Below are 16,406 nucleotides of genomic sequence, written 5' to 3' on the forward strand. Positions count from 1 at the left end.
TATACTCAATTATTATTATATTTTTAATTTCATAAATAAAAGAGGACTTTTTTTATAAAAAAGTATTTATGTAATATCAATTTGACCTCTTAACTCAAAGCCTAAGCTATTGACTACATAGCCCTCTACAGAAAAGGTTTGCTAACACCTAAGTTAAATGAGAGCATTCTAATTCTTCCAAAGTATCAAAATCAAACTGATAATGTCTAAGAATGTGACAGAGACAATATTGAATATAATTTCTATAGCCATTTAAAAAGAAGTAGTGTATTAATATTCCATTTTATTTCCAACCCTTCCATCTGCTTCACTTCCACGGTGAGCAGTAAGATTAACCAACTGGAGAAGGCAGGTAGAATTCACCAGGCTTATTTGCTTTTTTGTGCTTAGAATTCTTAATTTTGCCTGACCTGTGGTGGCGCAGTGGATAAAGCGTCGACCTGGGAATGCTGAGGTCGCCGGTTCGAAACCCTGGGCTTGCCTGGTCAAGGCACATATGGGAGTTGATGCTTCCAGCTCCTCCCCCCTTCTCTCTCTCTGTCTCTCTCTCCTCTCTCTCCCTCTCTGTCTCTCTCTCTTCTCTAAAAATGAATAAATAAAATAAATAAAATAAAATAAAAATTTCCTTAAAAAAAAAAAAAGAATTCTTAATTTTTACTTGCATTTTTCTGCTGTATCAAACTAAGGGAAATTAGTTTTCTTTTAGTTTTGTTTTATCAGTAGTTCTGAACACCAGTATCAGAACTGCTATAATTTATTCTGAATAAAGCTAGTAGGCTAAAGTATAAGGCCTAAATATTTAAAAATATAATGTGGTTAAACTTTCTGTATTTAGAAATTTCCCTTTGTAATATCGATTTTTCTGACAAAATGTAACAAATGCTGTTTTAAAATATCTGGTATTTCATTCACAGATATTTATAGTTCAGTGTGAAATGTAATATCCTACAGGTAAAGAATCTGTTCCGTGACCAGACAAGGGCAGGTAGGTAATAGTCTGCTGACAGAGTGCTATCTTGCTGATGGTAGCTCCAGGCAATTATGCTGAAAGTAGTTTAATTGACCATGAGACTTCATGAGTTTAAATTTTAAAGATACATAGAATACATATACACACAAACATATACTGCTCGCAAAAATTAGGGGATATTTCAAAATGAATATGAAGTGATAAAATATCCTCTTATTTTTGTGAGCAGTATGTTACTATCATATATTAATAATAAATTTAGATTGTATTATATATTTAATTAGATTGGTATTAGCTTGCTGGTTTAAAGTCATATGCTCTGTTGCCAGCTCAATGCAAGCCTTTCCCTTATACTGGGGAGACAGGGAAGAAATTAAACTGAGCAAATATTCTATAATCCACTTAAGGTTTAAAATTTGTGGCTTTTGCCTGACTAGGCAGTGGCGCAGTGGATAGAGCGTCGGACTGGGATGCAGAGGACCCAGGTTTGAGACCCCGAGGTCACCAGCTTGAGCACGGGTTCATCTGGCTTGAACAAAAAGCTCACCAGCTTGGACCCAAGGTCGCTGGCTCGAGCAAGGGGTTACTCGGTCTGCTGAAGGTCCGCGGTCAAGGCACATATGAGAAAGCAATCAATGAACAACTAAACGGGTGTCCCAACGAAAAACTAATGATTGATGCTTCTCATCTCTCTCCGTTCCTGTCTGTCCCTATCTATCCCTCTCTCTGACTCTCTCTGTCCCTGTAAAAATAAAATAAAATAAAATTTTGTGGCTTTTTTCTTATTTGAGATACGGATGTTCATAGGGATTAAAATCTAGACATGTAACATCATCGTGTTTCCTAATAAATGATCTTGATGTAATGGATTGATTATACTTGCCATAAAATTTTTACATTGTCTGAAACTTTTTGGATTATATCATATTTATTGACTAATCAGACAATTTTAGAAACAAACTCTTCTAGAATTTTTTTTGGACAATTCTGTAATTAATATTTAATTTGTACTTAAAGCTTATGACAGATGGCTTATCACTAAACTCCTCTTAATTTCAAACTCAAGGCTAGATACCACTCAACTATTACTTTCAGAGCCATATATTAATCCTCAAATGAGTCAGCAGCTAGGAGAGTTCATTACAATCACCATTTAATTTATTATTTTTTTTATTTTTATTTATTGCTTTTTACAGAGGGTAAGAGTGAGAAGTATCAACTCATAATTGCTTCACTTTAGTTGTTCATTACTTGCTTGTTACTTATCGTATGTGCCTTGACCAGGCAAGCTCAGGGTTTTGAACCAATGACCTCAGCATTCCAGGTCAACGTTCTATTCATTGTTTCAACACAGGCCAGGCTACTATCACCTTTTTAAATGAAATAATCATAATGTAAAAATTATATTTATTTTATATGATATAGACTACCTTTTCTCTAGTCTATTTAATAGCACTTTTCTCACTGTCCTTCAAACCTGCATTCACAGGCACCTTGAAGTCCGTCCACCACTCAGTTGCAAAACCAGTGCCCCATGTTTTCAGACTTTTCTTAAAGCAGCATCATACTTTCAGGAAACAATTTGTTTCAATGACATGACACTACCTCAAAGCTTTGTGGCTTATAACAAACATTTTATTTTGCTCTCAATTTCATGGGTCATTAATTTGGAAAGGACTCATCTGGGCCACTGTTTCCACATGGCACTGGCTGAACCTGGAGGCTCCACTTCCATGATGGCTTCTTCCCCTGCATTTCTGGTGCCTCTGTGTTCCTTGGCCTTCCCACAAGGGTCTGCCATTCTCTCAGGCTTCTCTGTAGTTGTCTTGGGGTAGTCATATTTCATACATGGTGGTTGGTTTCCAAGAAGAATGTCTCAACAGCAAGTGTTTGGAAAGAGTAGAAGCTGGACTTGGGTAGTTAGGTGGAATATGATCTCTTCTGTATTCTGTTAGAGCAGTCTGAGGCCCCACCGCAGTTGGAAGGGCTGGAGAAATAGGCCCCTCCTCAGAGTGAGAGTGACAAGGTCATGCTGCAGAAGAGCATGTGAATGGGAAATACTGCTGCTCTCTTTGGAAAATACTACACATTGATGTCTTTTGTTTCCTTTCTCAGTATTTTTGTGGTGGTGTAGTATTGAGTCTGTCCTGTAACTTAGGTTGTTTATAATATTTATGACTTTTTAACAGTTTAACATGTAATAGTTACTTGACTTTCCTCTTTTATTTCGATTATATAATTTTTATTTTAAACATATGAAGTCTTATCATTTGTGATCAGCTGTCCTACTTTATCAGTAATCCTTAAGATTTTGGTAGTGATCTCTAAAATAGAGCCAATTTCTAAAGCAAAGTTTTGTCATTTTTACCGTGAAACTATTGGCTGTAATAGCACTTTTCGTTTTGTGGGTTTCCCCCCAAATCTTAAGTGTACATAGTTGTGTTATATCAATGACGAGCACTAGGTGGCAGTATAATCATATTTAGAGCATCAATTTGTATATAAATTTTACCTTGTACATTGTTTATATATTGGCTATAGTCAGCAAACTATTAGGTTAGTAACCTGCTGTAATAGCTGTTAAAACATGAAATTCATTTTCATGACTTTTACAATAAGGATTCTACAATGAAGGGGTGTTTAGAACTAGTGGTATCATTTCTAGTTAAAGCCACTTTTGTATACCACTTAAAACTGAATTTTCATTGTTCTTAAGAGCAATTAAGGAAAATAGTTCTGGTAGACTTGAAAGAGAAAATGAATCAATTTGACCTGTCCCTCCTAAGCTCATTCTGGGTATTGTTTATACCAGTGAATCTGAAACATGGATGTAAGACTGTGCATCAAGGATTAGCTGGAACTCACTAATCATGTCAAGTTCACTGCCTATCAGATTGTTGGTATATACCTTCTGTAAATAACTTTATACAACATTTTTGTGTAAAATTTTTTTTTTAAGATTTTATTTTACTGATTTTGGAGGGGTGAGGAACAGGAAGCATCAACTAGGACCCACTTCTCTGCCCGCTTCTCATTTGTGCCTTGACCAGGCAAGCCCAGGGCCTCAACCTGGGACTTCAGCACTCCGGGTTGATACTCCTTCCTTGCGTTACCACAGGCCAGGCTGTATAACTTTTCTGAAAAGAAAATAAAGTCAGCTGGAACTGAACCCTAAAAGAGTCAGCTGGGAAATATGTTTTAAAAGATTCTAGGTCCCACTATTAACTTTACAAATGTTCTGTATTTTTAGATATTTTATCCATGTTTTCATATTTTCCATGTCTCCAGACCTAAACTGGATTTCTGTAGAGCAAATATCTTACTTATATAACTAGGAGTTGATGGCCCTCAAAGTCTGGGCTTGGTGCTACTAGTTAAAAGCTATATAACTATAGTCAAGTTACATAATTTCTCCAAGCTTAACTTTCTTATATAAATATAAAATAAATCCTCCCCAACCCCCCCCCCAAAAAAGGGGCAAGTACAGTACAATACATCTCAGAATTGTTAGGAATTATTAAGAATCGAATGCAATAATCTATAAAACATATAGAGTAATCTTAGTATGAAATTTCAGCCTGACCTGTGGTGGCGCAGTGGATAAAGCGTCGACCTGGAAATGCTAAGGTCGCCGGTTTGAAACCCTGGGCTTGCCTGGTCAAGGCACATAGGGGAGTTGATGCTTCTAGCTCCTCCCCCCTTCTCTCTGTCTCTCCTCTCTCTGTCTCTCCCTCTCCTCTCCAAAATAAATAAATAATAAAAAAATAAATAAATAAATAAAAACTTAAAAAAAAAAGAAATTTCAGTAATACATATTTTGGAAATATAAGTACTCCTTTTTGTTAACCTTGTAAAAAAGAGGGTGATTCTAAGACTGAGGTGCCATTCTTACAGCAAGGCAGTTGTGAAATGTGTTTGAGTGATTGTTGTGGTATATCATATTTAATGCTCTAATTGTATGTTAAAGATTATTGGGTTACCATCTTTAAATTTGTATCAGCAGTGTTTCCTATAGGAACAAATTAAGGTTTAGTTCAACATGACCAAGCTATACTTTTTTTTTTTTTTTTTTTCATTTTTCTGAAGCTGGAAACAGGGAGAGACAGTCAGACAGACTCCCGCATGCGCCCGACCGGGATCCACCCGTCACGCCCACCAGGGGCGAAGCTCTGCCCACCAGGGGGCGATGCTCTGCCCATCCTGGGCGTCGCCATGTTGCGACCAGAGCCACTCTAGCGCCTGAGGCAGAGGCCACAGAGCCATCCCCAGCCACAGAGCCATCCCCAGCGCCCGGGCCATCTTTGCTCCAATGGAGCCTCGGCTGCGGGAGGGGAGGAGAGAGACAGAGAGGAAAGCGCGGCGGAGGGGTGGAGAAGCAAATGGGCACTTCTCCTGTGTGCCCTGGCCGGAATCGAACCCGGGTCCTCCGCACGCTAGGCCGACGCTCTACCGCTGAGCCAACCGGCCAGGGCCCAAGCTATACTTTTAAATTAAGGAATATTTGTATTCACTTTCAGATTTTTGCTTTGGCTTCACTAGTCAGCCCTCCAGGACCGCCTTCTTGCCTAATTTAGAAATTTTAATTTAGACGCTACTTTCTCGTAAGCATCAGAAAATTACTAATTTTACTCAGTCAACATTTTTCATTTCACAGAAAGATAAACTGAAGTTTGCAGTTCTTAGGTAATTAGCTCAAGATTCTACATCTAGTAAGTGATGAGCCACTTATGTTCAGATTGGAGGGTTTAAAAGCCTTTGGTTTTTCTTCTACATGTTTTCATTAAACACTGCTCATCAGAGAGATAGAAAGATGAGATACTGTAAGCAAGCTCTAGAACAACTATTTGGCTAGTACGGTGTGTGGAAGGGAGGAGGTTAAATTAATACCACATAGCATGGTAAAAGCAGTATTATAGACCTTCCAACTTTGGTGAGAAAACAAAGGAAGGGAGTGGTAACTTCCTGAGGAAATTATTGTTGAATTCACCTTGAAAGATGATCATTAAGAATGAGGAAAGGTTAATAGAGTGAAAGTCATTCCAAGTAGAGGGGAAAAGAAACATGTGACATGGGATAGAGGCCTGAAAGTATTAGTTTGTGAATGACTAAATTTCTTGTCTCCAAGGTTAGCATACACCTGCTTCAAAGCATAGCTCCTTAGATGCTGCTACTGCTACAGACCTGCCTGTATTTGAGGAAAAGCAAGATGTATTCCAATATACAGGGATGGAACTTCTAATGCATTTTTCTTTACACACTATTTTCCAAGTAATAATTACACTGTTGATTTGTCAGGTGTTTCTTTTATTTTTTATTTTTTTAAGGTCTGTTTTATGGGCTGGTTTGGGAAATGAACTATGATACATTTTGTTTCTGGGGAACAATTCAGTTTGAGTTCCTACCAGTTTACATTATGGGAACATAAACTATGATTTTGAGACTGGCTATATTATTAATATATCTTTCTAGAATATCACTTGGTCAAAGTTCTCAAAATTCATTTTTCCTCTTTTTTTTTTTGAGACAGAGACAAACAGGCAGACAGGAAGGGAGAGATGAGAAGCATCAATTCTTTATTGTGGCTCCTTAGTTGTTCATTGATTGCTTTCTCATATGTGCCTTGACTAGGTGCTACAGCAGAGTGAGTGACCCCTTGCTTAAGCCAGCAACCATGGGGTCATGTCTATGATCCCGCGCTCAAGCTGGCAACTCGGGGTTTTGAACATGTCCTTTGTGTCCCAGTCTGACGCTCTGTCCACTGCACCATTGCCTGGTTAGGCCCAAAATTATTCTTAATGAAAGATTTCTGGTAAGAGTATATAGCAATCCTAGATTCTTTGAAGTATCATGGCAATGGTAGAAAGGGTTAAATGAGGAAGATGTGAAAGCCTAATGATGTATTTCATTTTTAGCGTTAGATTTTTTTTTTAATTATTTTTATTTATTTATTTATTTTAGAGGAGAGAGAGAGAAGGGGAGGAGGAGCAGGAAGCTTCAACTCCCATATGTGCCTTGACCGGGCAAGCCCAGGGTTTTGAACTGGCAACCTCAGCATTCCAGGTCAGCACTCTATCCACTGAGCCACCACAGGTCACGCTCAGCGTTAGATTTAATAACTGTAGTGTTCTGGCTTAAACAGTTTTCCATTCTGATCACTGAACTTTAGGCTTAGCACATTTAAAAAAGAATTTTTAGTTTTAAACTAAATGGTTTTAGACAATATGAGCTTATGAAAACAAGTAATTTGGGGAATATTGTTCTATGAGTCCTGCTTCTGAATTCTGTATTACAGGTTGTATGCCAAGATGCTTAAATAAAGTCATTTTCTAAGAATATAGCAGAAAAAATGGAAATTCTGATTCCTCTTTATATCCCTTCTTAAAGATTCTTTATTAATTTACCCTAAAAACAAAACAAAATAAAAATATTCTAAAAGTCTAGATCAGGCTAGAAAATGAGACTCTCTCCAGCATTAGCTTCCTGAGTGCTTTTTGGTATGTTTCAGTTTTCCCATGCACCTTAAGCTGTTCCAGTTTTGATACTGTACAACAAACTACCATGGTTGGATTTACAGTTTATAGCTTGTGTGGTAAGGAGTTTAAATGTCTGTTTCATTTTTCCTTGTATACTATCTCCTTTAGACTATAAGGGAGAGTACCTTAATTCTACTGGATATTGGTTCTTATCTCTCTCTCTCACTATCCCATTACTCCTTACAACAGAGACTGCGGGTGTTTCCCAATATATATTTCCCCACTCTTTTGTAACAGAACCCCCAAGTTTTAACTGGGAATATGGCTCCCCGGTTATACTGTATTTCCCAGCTTCCCTTGTAGTTAGGTATGACCATGTGTGTAGTGATGAGAACAGATGTGTGCAACTCTAGATTCTGCCCTTAGGGGGGTGCCCTTGCTTTTTTCTTTCCTACAGGCTAGAATTCAAACGTGTTGGAGAGAACTATCAACAACCATCTTACCCTACAAAAGTGCAAGTGATGATGAAGGAGTATTGTCAAAAAGATAGCAAGAGCCTAGGTCACACTAGTTAAGGACTTTTTATTGTGGACTATTAACACGAGAGAGTTCTTTCTTCAAGAAAGAGAGGGGGAGCCTGACCAGGTGGTGGCGCAGTGGATAGAGCGTCGGACTAGGATGCGGAAGGACCCAGGTTCGAGACCCCGAGGTCGCCAGCTTGAGCGCGGGCTCATCTGGCTTGAGCAAAGAGCTCACCAGCTTGGACCCAAGGTCGCTGGCTCCAGCAAGGGGTTACTCGATCTGCTGAAGGCCCACGGTCAAGGCACATATGAGAAAGCAATCAATGAACAACTAAGAAGTCGCAGCGCGCAACGAGAAACTGATGATTGATGCTTCTCATCTCTCTCCGTTCCTGTCTGTCTGTCCCTGTCTATCTCTGCCTCTGTAAAAAAAAAGGGGGAAAAAAAAAAAAAGAAAGAGAGGGGGAGAGGGGAAGAGAGGTAAGAAGTATCAACTTGTTGTGGCACTACAACAAGTTGTTCATTGATTGCTTTCTCATATGTGCCTTGACCAAGGGGCTCCAGCTGAGCCAGTGACTGCTTGCTCTAGCCAGTGACCTTGGGCTCAAGCCAACAAGCTTTGGGCTCAAGCCAGTGACCCTGCATTTAACTTGGTGAGCCCACATTCAAGTTGGTGACCTTACAGTTTTGAACCTGGGTCCTCAGTGTCCCAGACCAATGCTCTATCTATTGCGTCACTGCCTGGTCAGGCAAGAAAGAGTTCTTTCTTCTTTAAGGTAATGTTATTATTGCCTTAATTACAAACCTACCTGTATTCTTTGTAATACACATCTAGAACCATATTCCGAGTTTGTTTTGGGTCCTCTGTTGTCTGTCAGGAACTGTGAGTACCCCGGGAGAGTGGGAATACTGGTGGTAGTGGTTTGAGAGATGCTCAGCATCACTGCCACCACTGGACTTGGATTGACAGTTCTTTATTACAGGATGAAAAAGCATAAAAATAAACATGAGGCTTATGGATACAAACTACAGTGAAGAGGAGTAGTGCTCCTATGGACTTAAGAGAATCTGCCCTGACTTTACTAGAAGAAAGCTATAGAAAATAACTGATTTTTATGATCAATGAAATAATATTTCCATATTTCCATTAAATATGGCCAGAACGAAATAAGATAACACAGGGAACAAACGCAGTAAAAAGTGTTTTAGATAGCAGTTAGCTGACTTAACATTCTAGAAAATTGAATCAGTAAAGCAGAGAACAAACCTGAGAATATCTAGAGTGGATGGGAAAGTGGTAAAGACAAGATAGTCATTATGGTCCTACTTCATGAGCTAAGTAGTATCAGGTATTAAAGGCACAAGAGAAGAAAATTTTACATCCTAGCAGATCTTCAGAATTACAAATGAAGAATCCTACATACTACTTGGGAATGTATTCTTTTAACATTACAATAAATTTGCCTGACCTGTGGTGGCGCAGTGGATAAAATGTCGACCTGAAATGCTGAGGTCGCCAGTTCAAAATCCTGAGCTTGCCTGGTTAAGGCACAAATGGGAGTTGATGCTTCCAGCTTCTTCCCCCTTCTCTCTCTCTGTCTCTCTTCCTCTCTCTGTTCTCTCTAATATGAATAAAGTCTTAAAAAAAACAAAAGATTTTATTAATACTTTCAAGCAAACAGCCAATAAATATTTTACTTTGAAAGGACCTAAAATCATTGATAGATTACTTCTCTATGACAAACGCCAAAATCAATGAAGTTAATATTAACTTTGATACCTCAGTTGTCATGTGGTCAAAAAGGAAGTCACAGAGGACAATTTTTTTAATGAATGTATACACAAATCCCCCAAAATACAGTGGTGGATTCTGTTTGCTAATTGTCATGTGGAATAGCATTGGTGACTATTAACTTATATTTTTGGTTTGTCTCCTTTGGACTACATGGTACGATTATACTTCCCTACCACATTTGATGTTAAACATCACTCCTTAGTGTTTTTGGCCAATGAGTAGAAAAGTTACTGTTAGAAACCATTAAGTCAGTGCATAATTCACCAAGTTCCCTTCCCCGTAGCATGCTGACGGCTGTGTCTCAAGTGGTAAAGATTCCATCATCTTGACAGCATAGAAAGCCATGCTGCTGTTCCTCCATAGACATGTAGTGTTAACAAGAAGTCTTTGTTTTAAGCCACTGAACTTCTGAAATTATTTATTATCCCACCATAACTTAATTTTTCCTAACACATATAAGTACTAGAAGAATAATAACCCACAAACAACTATGGTTAATTTTTATGTAAGAAAACAGTATGTATAAAAACCCTTTGATCTGCTGAGACATTTAATAAACTCAACATTTATTCCTAATGTAAGATACTGTAAATTAGAGTAGAACGATGCTTTGACAGAAGACTATTTTATATTTTAGTTCACTTGTTACTTTTATGCATAATACTGACATACTGGAGACATTCTCTTTTAAATGAAAGGCATTGTTTTGGAAGTTCTGACAAGTACTTTAGATATAAAATAGAAATGGGAGTTAAGCTTGGAAAGGGAACAAGTTCTTTCCATTGATGGGATTCTATATGTTGATCAAATTTTAAAAATTAATACTTTTTTTTTTTGTATTTTTCTGAAGTTGGAAACAGGGAGGCAGTCAGACAGACTCCCACATGCGCCTGCCCGGGATCCGCCTGGCACGCCCACCAGGGGGTGATGCTCTGCCCATCTGGGGCCTTGCTCTGTTGCAGCTAGAGCCATTCTAGCACCTGAGGCAGAGGTCACAGAGCCATCCTCAGCGCTCAGGCCAACTTTGCTCCAATGGAGCCTTGTCTGCGGGAGGGGAAGAGAGAGACAGAGAGGAAGGAGGCACGCCAGGCCGATGCTCTACCACTGAGCCAACCAGCCAGGGCCAATAGTCATTTATTTTTAAAAACAATTTTTAGGAGTTTATTTGAGCCAAACTGAAGACAATTGCCAGGAAGTAGAATCTCAATGGATTAAGAAAATGCTCCCGACAGTGGCAGTTGCACCACGTATTTAATACATCAGAATCAAAGGGGAAGACATAAGGAATTACAGGAAATCCATTGGTGATAGATTAGGGAAGTGGGAGAAGGCAAGACAGGGAAATCTCTGGGATTAGATAAAAAATAGAATAGACATCCCATTAAGGCAGATATAGTTAAAGGTTACAATTAACATGATAATAACAATGAGGAGGTTTATGGTCTCTGCTCTAGTGTGTCATGAGGGTTCTGGAAAAGATGATATTCAGGTACGTTATGATAGGTACAGATGCAAAAGACAATAGATGGGCTCAGTTAAGGTAAACCTACCATGTAGGCCTCACTTGAACTTGTCAGGTTCAGTATGTGGCCCCTTTTTGTCCACGCTTCCCCCTTTGGTGATAAATCAATCCAAAGAATGCATTGATGACCAACCTTTTGGTTGGATAATGTGGTCCCACAGTGCTAAGAAGTGTCATTCCTAGGAAGTCTTAGTGTCAGCATTTGTCTTGCTAAGTGATGGACCATTGTGGATGGATGGGGCAAGACCATAACCCTGGATGGAAGTCAAGTCTGAATTTTTCTCAAAAGGGAAAATCAGATAAATAGGAGGCAGTTAGAGCCTTCATTAAGATAAATACTCTGAATCATTTCTAATCTATAAGCCTGAGTTTTGCTGTCTGTCTCACTTCTCTGTATTTTTCATCTAGTGTAACATTTACTTATAGTTTGAGAATATACTATACACCACTTCAGTTTTCATAATCTAACCATGAGATGAGATCTCATTTACTATGACCCATCTACTTTCCATCGGAAGCACTGAAGTGCTGTTATTAATCTGATTCCCACTTGTGCAATTGGAAGAGTGGTTGGGTCTAAGCATATAAAATATTATTATAGCAATTACTACTTAGACAATGAGATTTTTAACAGAAGAAAAATTAGGTCTAGTCTTAAATGTGAAATACATATAATCTGAAAGAAGACCTTGAGAAAGAATCTATTTCCTTGTCCAAGAATATTGATAAAAATTGTTATGTTATTGCCCAGATAATGTGTAGATTTGGTAAAGCTTAATTCAGACTCAACAGAACTTTGGTGGTAATGATTTTAATTTTTAATTTATTGAGTTAGCCTGACCTGTGGTGGCGCAGTGGAATAAAGCGTCGACCTGGAAATGCTGAGGTCGCCGGTTCGAAACCCTGGGCTTGCCTGGTCAAGGCACATATGGGAGTTGATGCTTCCAGCTCCTCCCCCCCTTCTCTCTCTCTGTCTCTCCTCTCTCTCTCTCCCTCTCCTCTCTAAAAAAAAAAAAAAAAAATTTATTGAGTTATAATTGCATACAATAAAATAGTCGAATCTCAGATTTACCATTTGAATTTTGACATTGCAGGCAGATACTGATATAACACACAAGGTATTTAGACCATTTCCCTTCCCTCGGAAGTTTTCTTAAGCCTCTTTCTAGCCGGTCACCTCCACTCCCCATCCCCACCCAACAGCAACCACTGTACTGATTCCTGTCCTCAGGTGATTTTTGCCTGTGTTTGAACTTCCTGTAAATGGAATCATAGAGGATGTTCTTTTTTGGTACTGACTTTTTGGGGGTTTAAAAGTAGTATTTTTGAAATGTATCAGTAGTTTATTGATTGAGGAGTATTCCATTCTATACTTTTTTTTTGTAAGAGGAGAGGGGTCCTTGCTGTGTTGCAACTGGAGTCTTTTTGTGTTTTTTTTAAGTACCTGAGGCAGAGGCCATGGAGCCATCCTCAGTGCCTAGGGCCAACTCTCTCTAATGGAGCCATGGCTGCAAGAGGGGAGGAGGAGGAGAGAGAGAGAAGTGTGAGGGGTGGGTGGGGTGGAGAAGCAGATGGGCATTTCTGTGTGCCCTGGCAAGAAATCAAACTCGGGACATCCATACTCTGGACCGACGCTCTACCACTGAGCCAACCAGCAAGGGCCCATTCTATACACTTTATTGTTGGTGGACATTTGGGTTGTTTTTCAGTTTTCAGCTAATACGAATAATGCTGCTGTTCACATTTTTGTATGAGACTTTTGTGAGTAAATACCTCAATGGAATTGCCAAATCATAAAGTGCCAAAGTAGTTGAACCATTTTAAACTGGTGTGAATGACTTTGGCATTTATTCTCAATTTCTTAGAAAAGAAAGAGAATACTGGTTGGCTCAGTGGTAGAGCATCGGCCAGGCCTGTGAATGTCCTGCGTCTGATTCCCCACCCGGGCACACAGGAGAAGCGACCAGCTGCTTCTCCACCCCTCCCCCTCTCACTTCTCTCTCTATATTTCTCTATTTCTCTCTTCTCCTCCCCTCCTGCAGCCAAAGCTCGATTAGAGCAAGTTGGCCCCGGGCACTGAGGATGGCTCCATGGCTTCCACCTCAGTTGCTAAAAGGCTCCAGTTGCGACAGCAATGCCCCAGATGGGCAGAGCATCGCCCCTAGTGAGCTTGCTGGGTGGACCTCAGTCAGGGCACATGCAGGAGTCTGTCTGCCTCCCCTCCTCTCACTAAAAAATAAAGAAAGCAAAAGAAAGAAAGAGATGAAACTTTTTCTCTTTAGAATCTGATAAAGTATCTTAGTTAATACTCTTTACACCTGCCACTCTGATACAGTGATTGAAAACTGTACATGTGCAGTACATAAATATCCATAATGACTGTTTGCTTTTCTGGTTGGGTAACTTGGTCAGTGTTAGAGATCTATGCTATAGATAGGGGAGGAGTAGGCCTATTGTACATTACAGTAGTTTTTTTGTTTGTTTGTTTGTTTTTATATTTTTCTGAAGCTGGAAACGGGGAGGCAGTCAGACAGACTCCTGCATGCGCCCAACCGGGATCCACCCGGCACGCCCACCAGGGGGCGATGCTCTGCCCCTCCGGGGTGTCGCTCTGTCGCGACCAGAGCCACTCCAGCGCCTGGGGCAGAGGCCAAGGAGCCATCCCCAGCACCCGGGCCATCTTTTGCTCCAATGGAGCCTAGGCTGCGGGAGGGGAAGAGAGAGACAGAGAGGAAGGAGAGGGGGAGAGGTAGAGAAGCAGATGGGCGCCTCTCCTGTGTGTCCTGGCCGGGAATCGAACCCGGGACTTCCGCACGCCAGGCCAACACTCTACCATTGAGCCAACCGGCCAGGGCCTACAGTAGTGTTATTTTAGCTATTATAAGTCCTCCCGTACAAGCTTTCTGTCAGATGTTAATTTTACAAAACTCTGAGTGGTTAAGAAAAGTACCGGTAGAAGTTGACGAACTCCTATTGTGGCCTGGTGGGCAGGTCCAGAGTGGGACTTGCTGCTCTAGAAGATCAGACCTCCACTGTCTTTTCTGTTGACCCTGGAAAGGACGTGAGTATTGGACCGCAACGGAAAATGGCATTTCTCCTTTGCACAAAATGTAGGGTATTCAAATAATGTTGTAAAGTACTGTACCCCACTTCTGCGGGTTCACGTAGAGACACCAAGTCCAGATGAATTTTGAAGAGTTTTATTAAAGGATATTTATTAAATATGCCGGCTGCATTTGGCTGACATGGGGCTTTTGCAGACCCAAATTGTGTGTCCCAAATACATCTCGGGCTGGTTATATACCCTTGATCACACAGGTTGGATGGGAAGCATGACATCATGGCACAAGCTTACAACATTTGTTTAGGGGATACACAGAAACATTAAGACTTTCAAGGTAACAAAATCAAAGATGTTTACAAATCTTTTAGGGTTCATCTTCCCTCCTTTGTCTAGAGGTGTTTTACCCTCTAGATTCCAGGAAGGGGGAGGAACTACAATCAATGCAAGGTGATATGTAAATTCTGTCTCCCTTTGAAAGAGAAGAAGTTTCTTGGTTAACCTTTATTTTAAATTTAAAACTAAATGACCCATTGTTCTTGCAAGCCAGAAACTTCTACATTCTTCTCCTCCCCTCCCCAAAGGAAAGACGGGACAGGAAAGCCTGACCTTTCCTCCTAGAATATCAATATTAATTTTTCAGCTTTTTGGTACTTTACAACAATAGTACTACTCAAAGCTGGGGGAGAACACCAGAGAAACACAAGGAGACTAACCCAAATATAGGATTGCTAGCTAGTACTGAAATCTGTGCTCTGGGTAGGTGGAACCCATCCTATGTAGAGTAAGACTTAGAGAAGAAGGAAACCTAGGTCACTGTCTCCTTCTTGGTCACCATCTTTGCTCCCCAGCATTACACACCCCGTCTTTTCAAGTATGGACTGAAAGCTGTAGTTCTTCCTTCTAATGCTCCCCAGTTTTTAGTGATTGACCACAAAATGCCCTATTTAAAGACTTCAAGCTTTAGCCAGTTAACTGGATCTTAAAGTATTTATTTTTTGAATTATCAAGTCAGTACATGCATATTATTGAACATTTGGAAGTGACGTCGGGTTCATGTTAAAGTGAAACTCCTTTGTGTCTGCCCTCAAATCTACATGTGTTTCTGTTTCTAGAACATCAAAGGATGTGTGAGGTTGTGGGTATGTGTGTACACGTGCTAACTGGCAGGCTTCTTCCTTGTCAAAAGATGAATATACCCAAACATGGCTGCCTTGTTCATGTATCCCTTGAAAAGATTCTGTATTGCAGTTTCCTTCCAGAGCAACTTTTTTTTTTTCTTTTTTTTTTTTCTGTAGTTTTCTGAAGCCGGAAGCCGGGAGAAACAGTCAGACAGACTCCCGCATGCGCCCGACCGGGTTCCACCCGGCACGCCCACCAGGGGCGACGCTCTGCCCACCAGGGGGCGATGCTCTGCCCCTCCGGGGCGTTGCTCTGCTGCGACCAGAGCCACTCTAGCGCCCGGGGCAGAGGCCAAGGAGCCATCCCCAGCGCCCGGGCCATCTTTGCTCCAATGGAGCCTCGGCTGCGGGAGGGGAAGAGAGAGACAGAGAGGAAGGAGAGGGGGCGGGGTGGAGAAGCAGATGGGCGCTTCTCCTATGTGCCCTGGCCAGGAATCGAACCTGGGATTTCTGCACGCCAGGCCGACGCTCTACCACTGAGCCAACCGGCTAGGGCCCAGAGCAACTTTTAAAATGCTACCTCACTTAGGGTTTTTTTTCTTTTAATGAAAATCTTTTATGTGTTCTGACATTTTTTCCTGAATGGTCTGCCCTCTTTCTTACTGCTCATGCACTTAATCTGATGGTCTACTTGTAGTTTCATGATTGTTATTTGAGTTATTTTGGAAATTTCTTATAAGTACTGTTTTGAGCAGTAAAATACAAAAAGAGGCAGTAGCTCTTGGCACAAACCAGAGATTGTTGAATGAGTCATGTAGATCATTTCCACATATGTGGAAAAATTACATCATGACTCAGGTTTGAGTTTTCTCTTTATCCTGTCCTAGGCCAGATTTCCCCACCCCCAATCCAGTTTGTCTTTAGGCAGTATGAAGTAAGCAGT

General features: G+C 40.4%; 1 protein-coding gene across 1 annotated transcript in view; it reads left to right on the forward strand.

Annotated features, from left to right (window-relative positions):
• The window catches only part of GTF2B (general transcription factor IIB), a 41,547-nt gene that overhangs the window by 10,262 nt on the left and 14,879 nt on the right, over nt 1-16,406 (forward strand). The gene's annotated exons all lie outside the window — the stretch shown is intronic.

Source organism: Saccopteryx bilineata, chromosome 3 (genome assembly GCF_036850765.1).
Source record: "Saccopteryx bilineata isolate mSacBil1 chromosome 3, mSacBil1_pri_phased_curated, whole genome shotgun sequence".
Lineage (NCBI taxonomy): Eukaryota > Metazoa > Chordata > Mammalia > Chiroptera > Emballonuridae > Saccopteryx > Saccopteryx bilineata.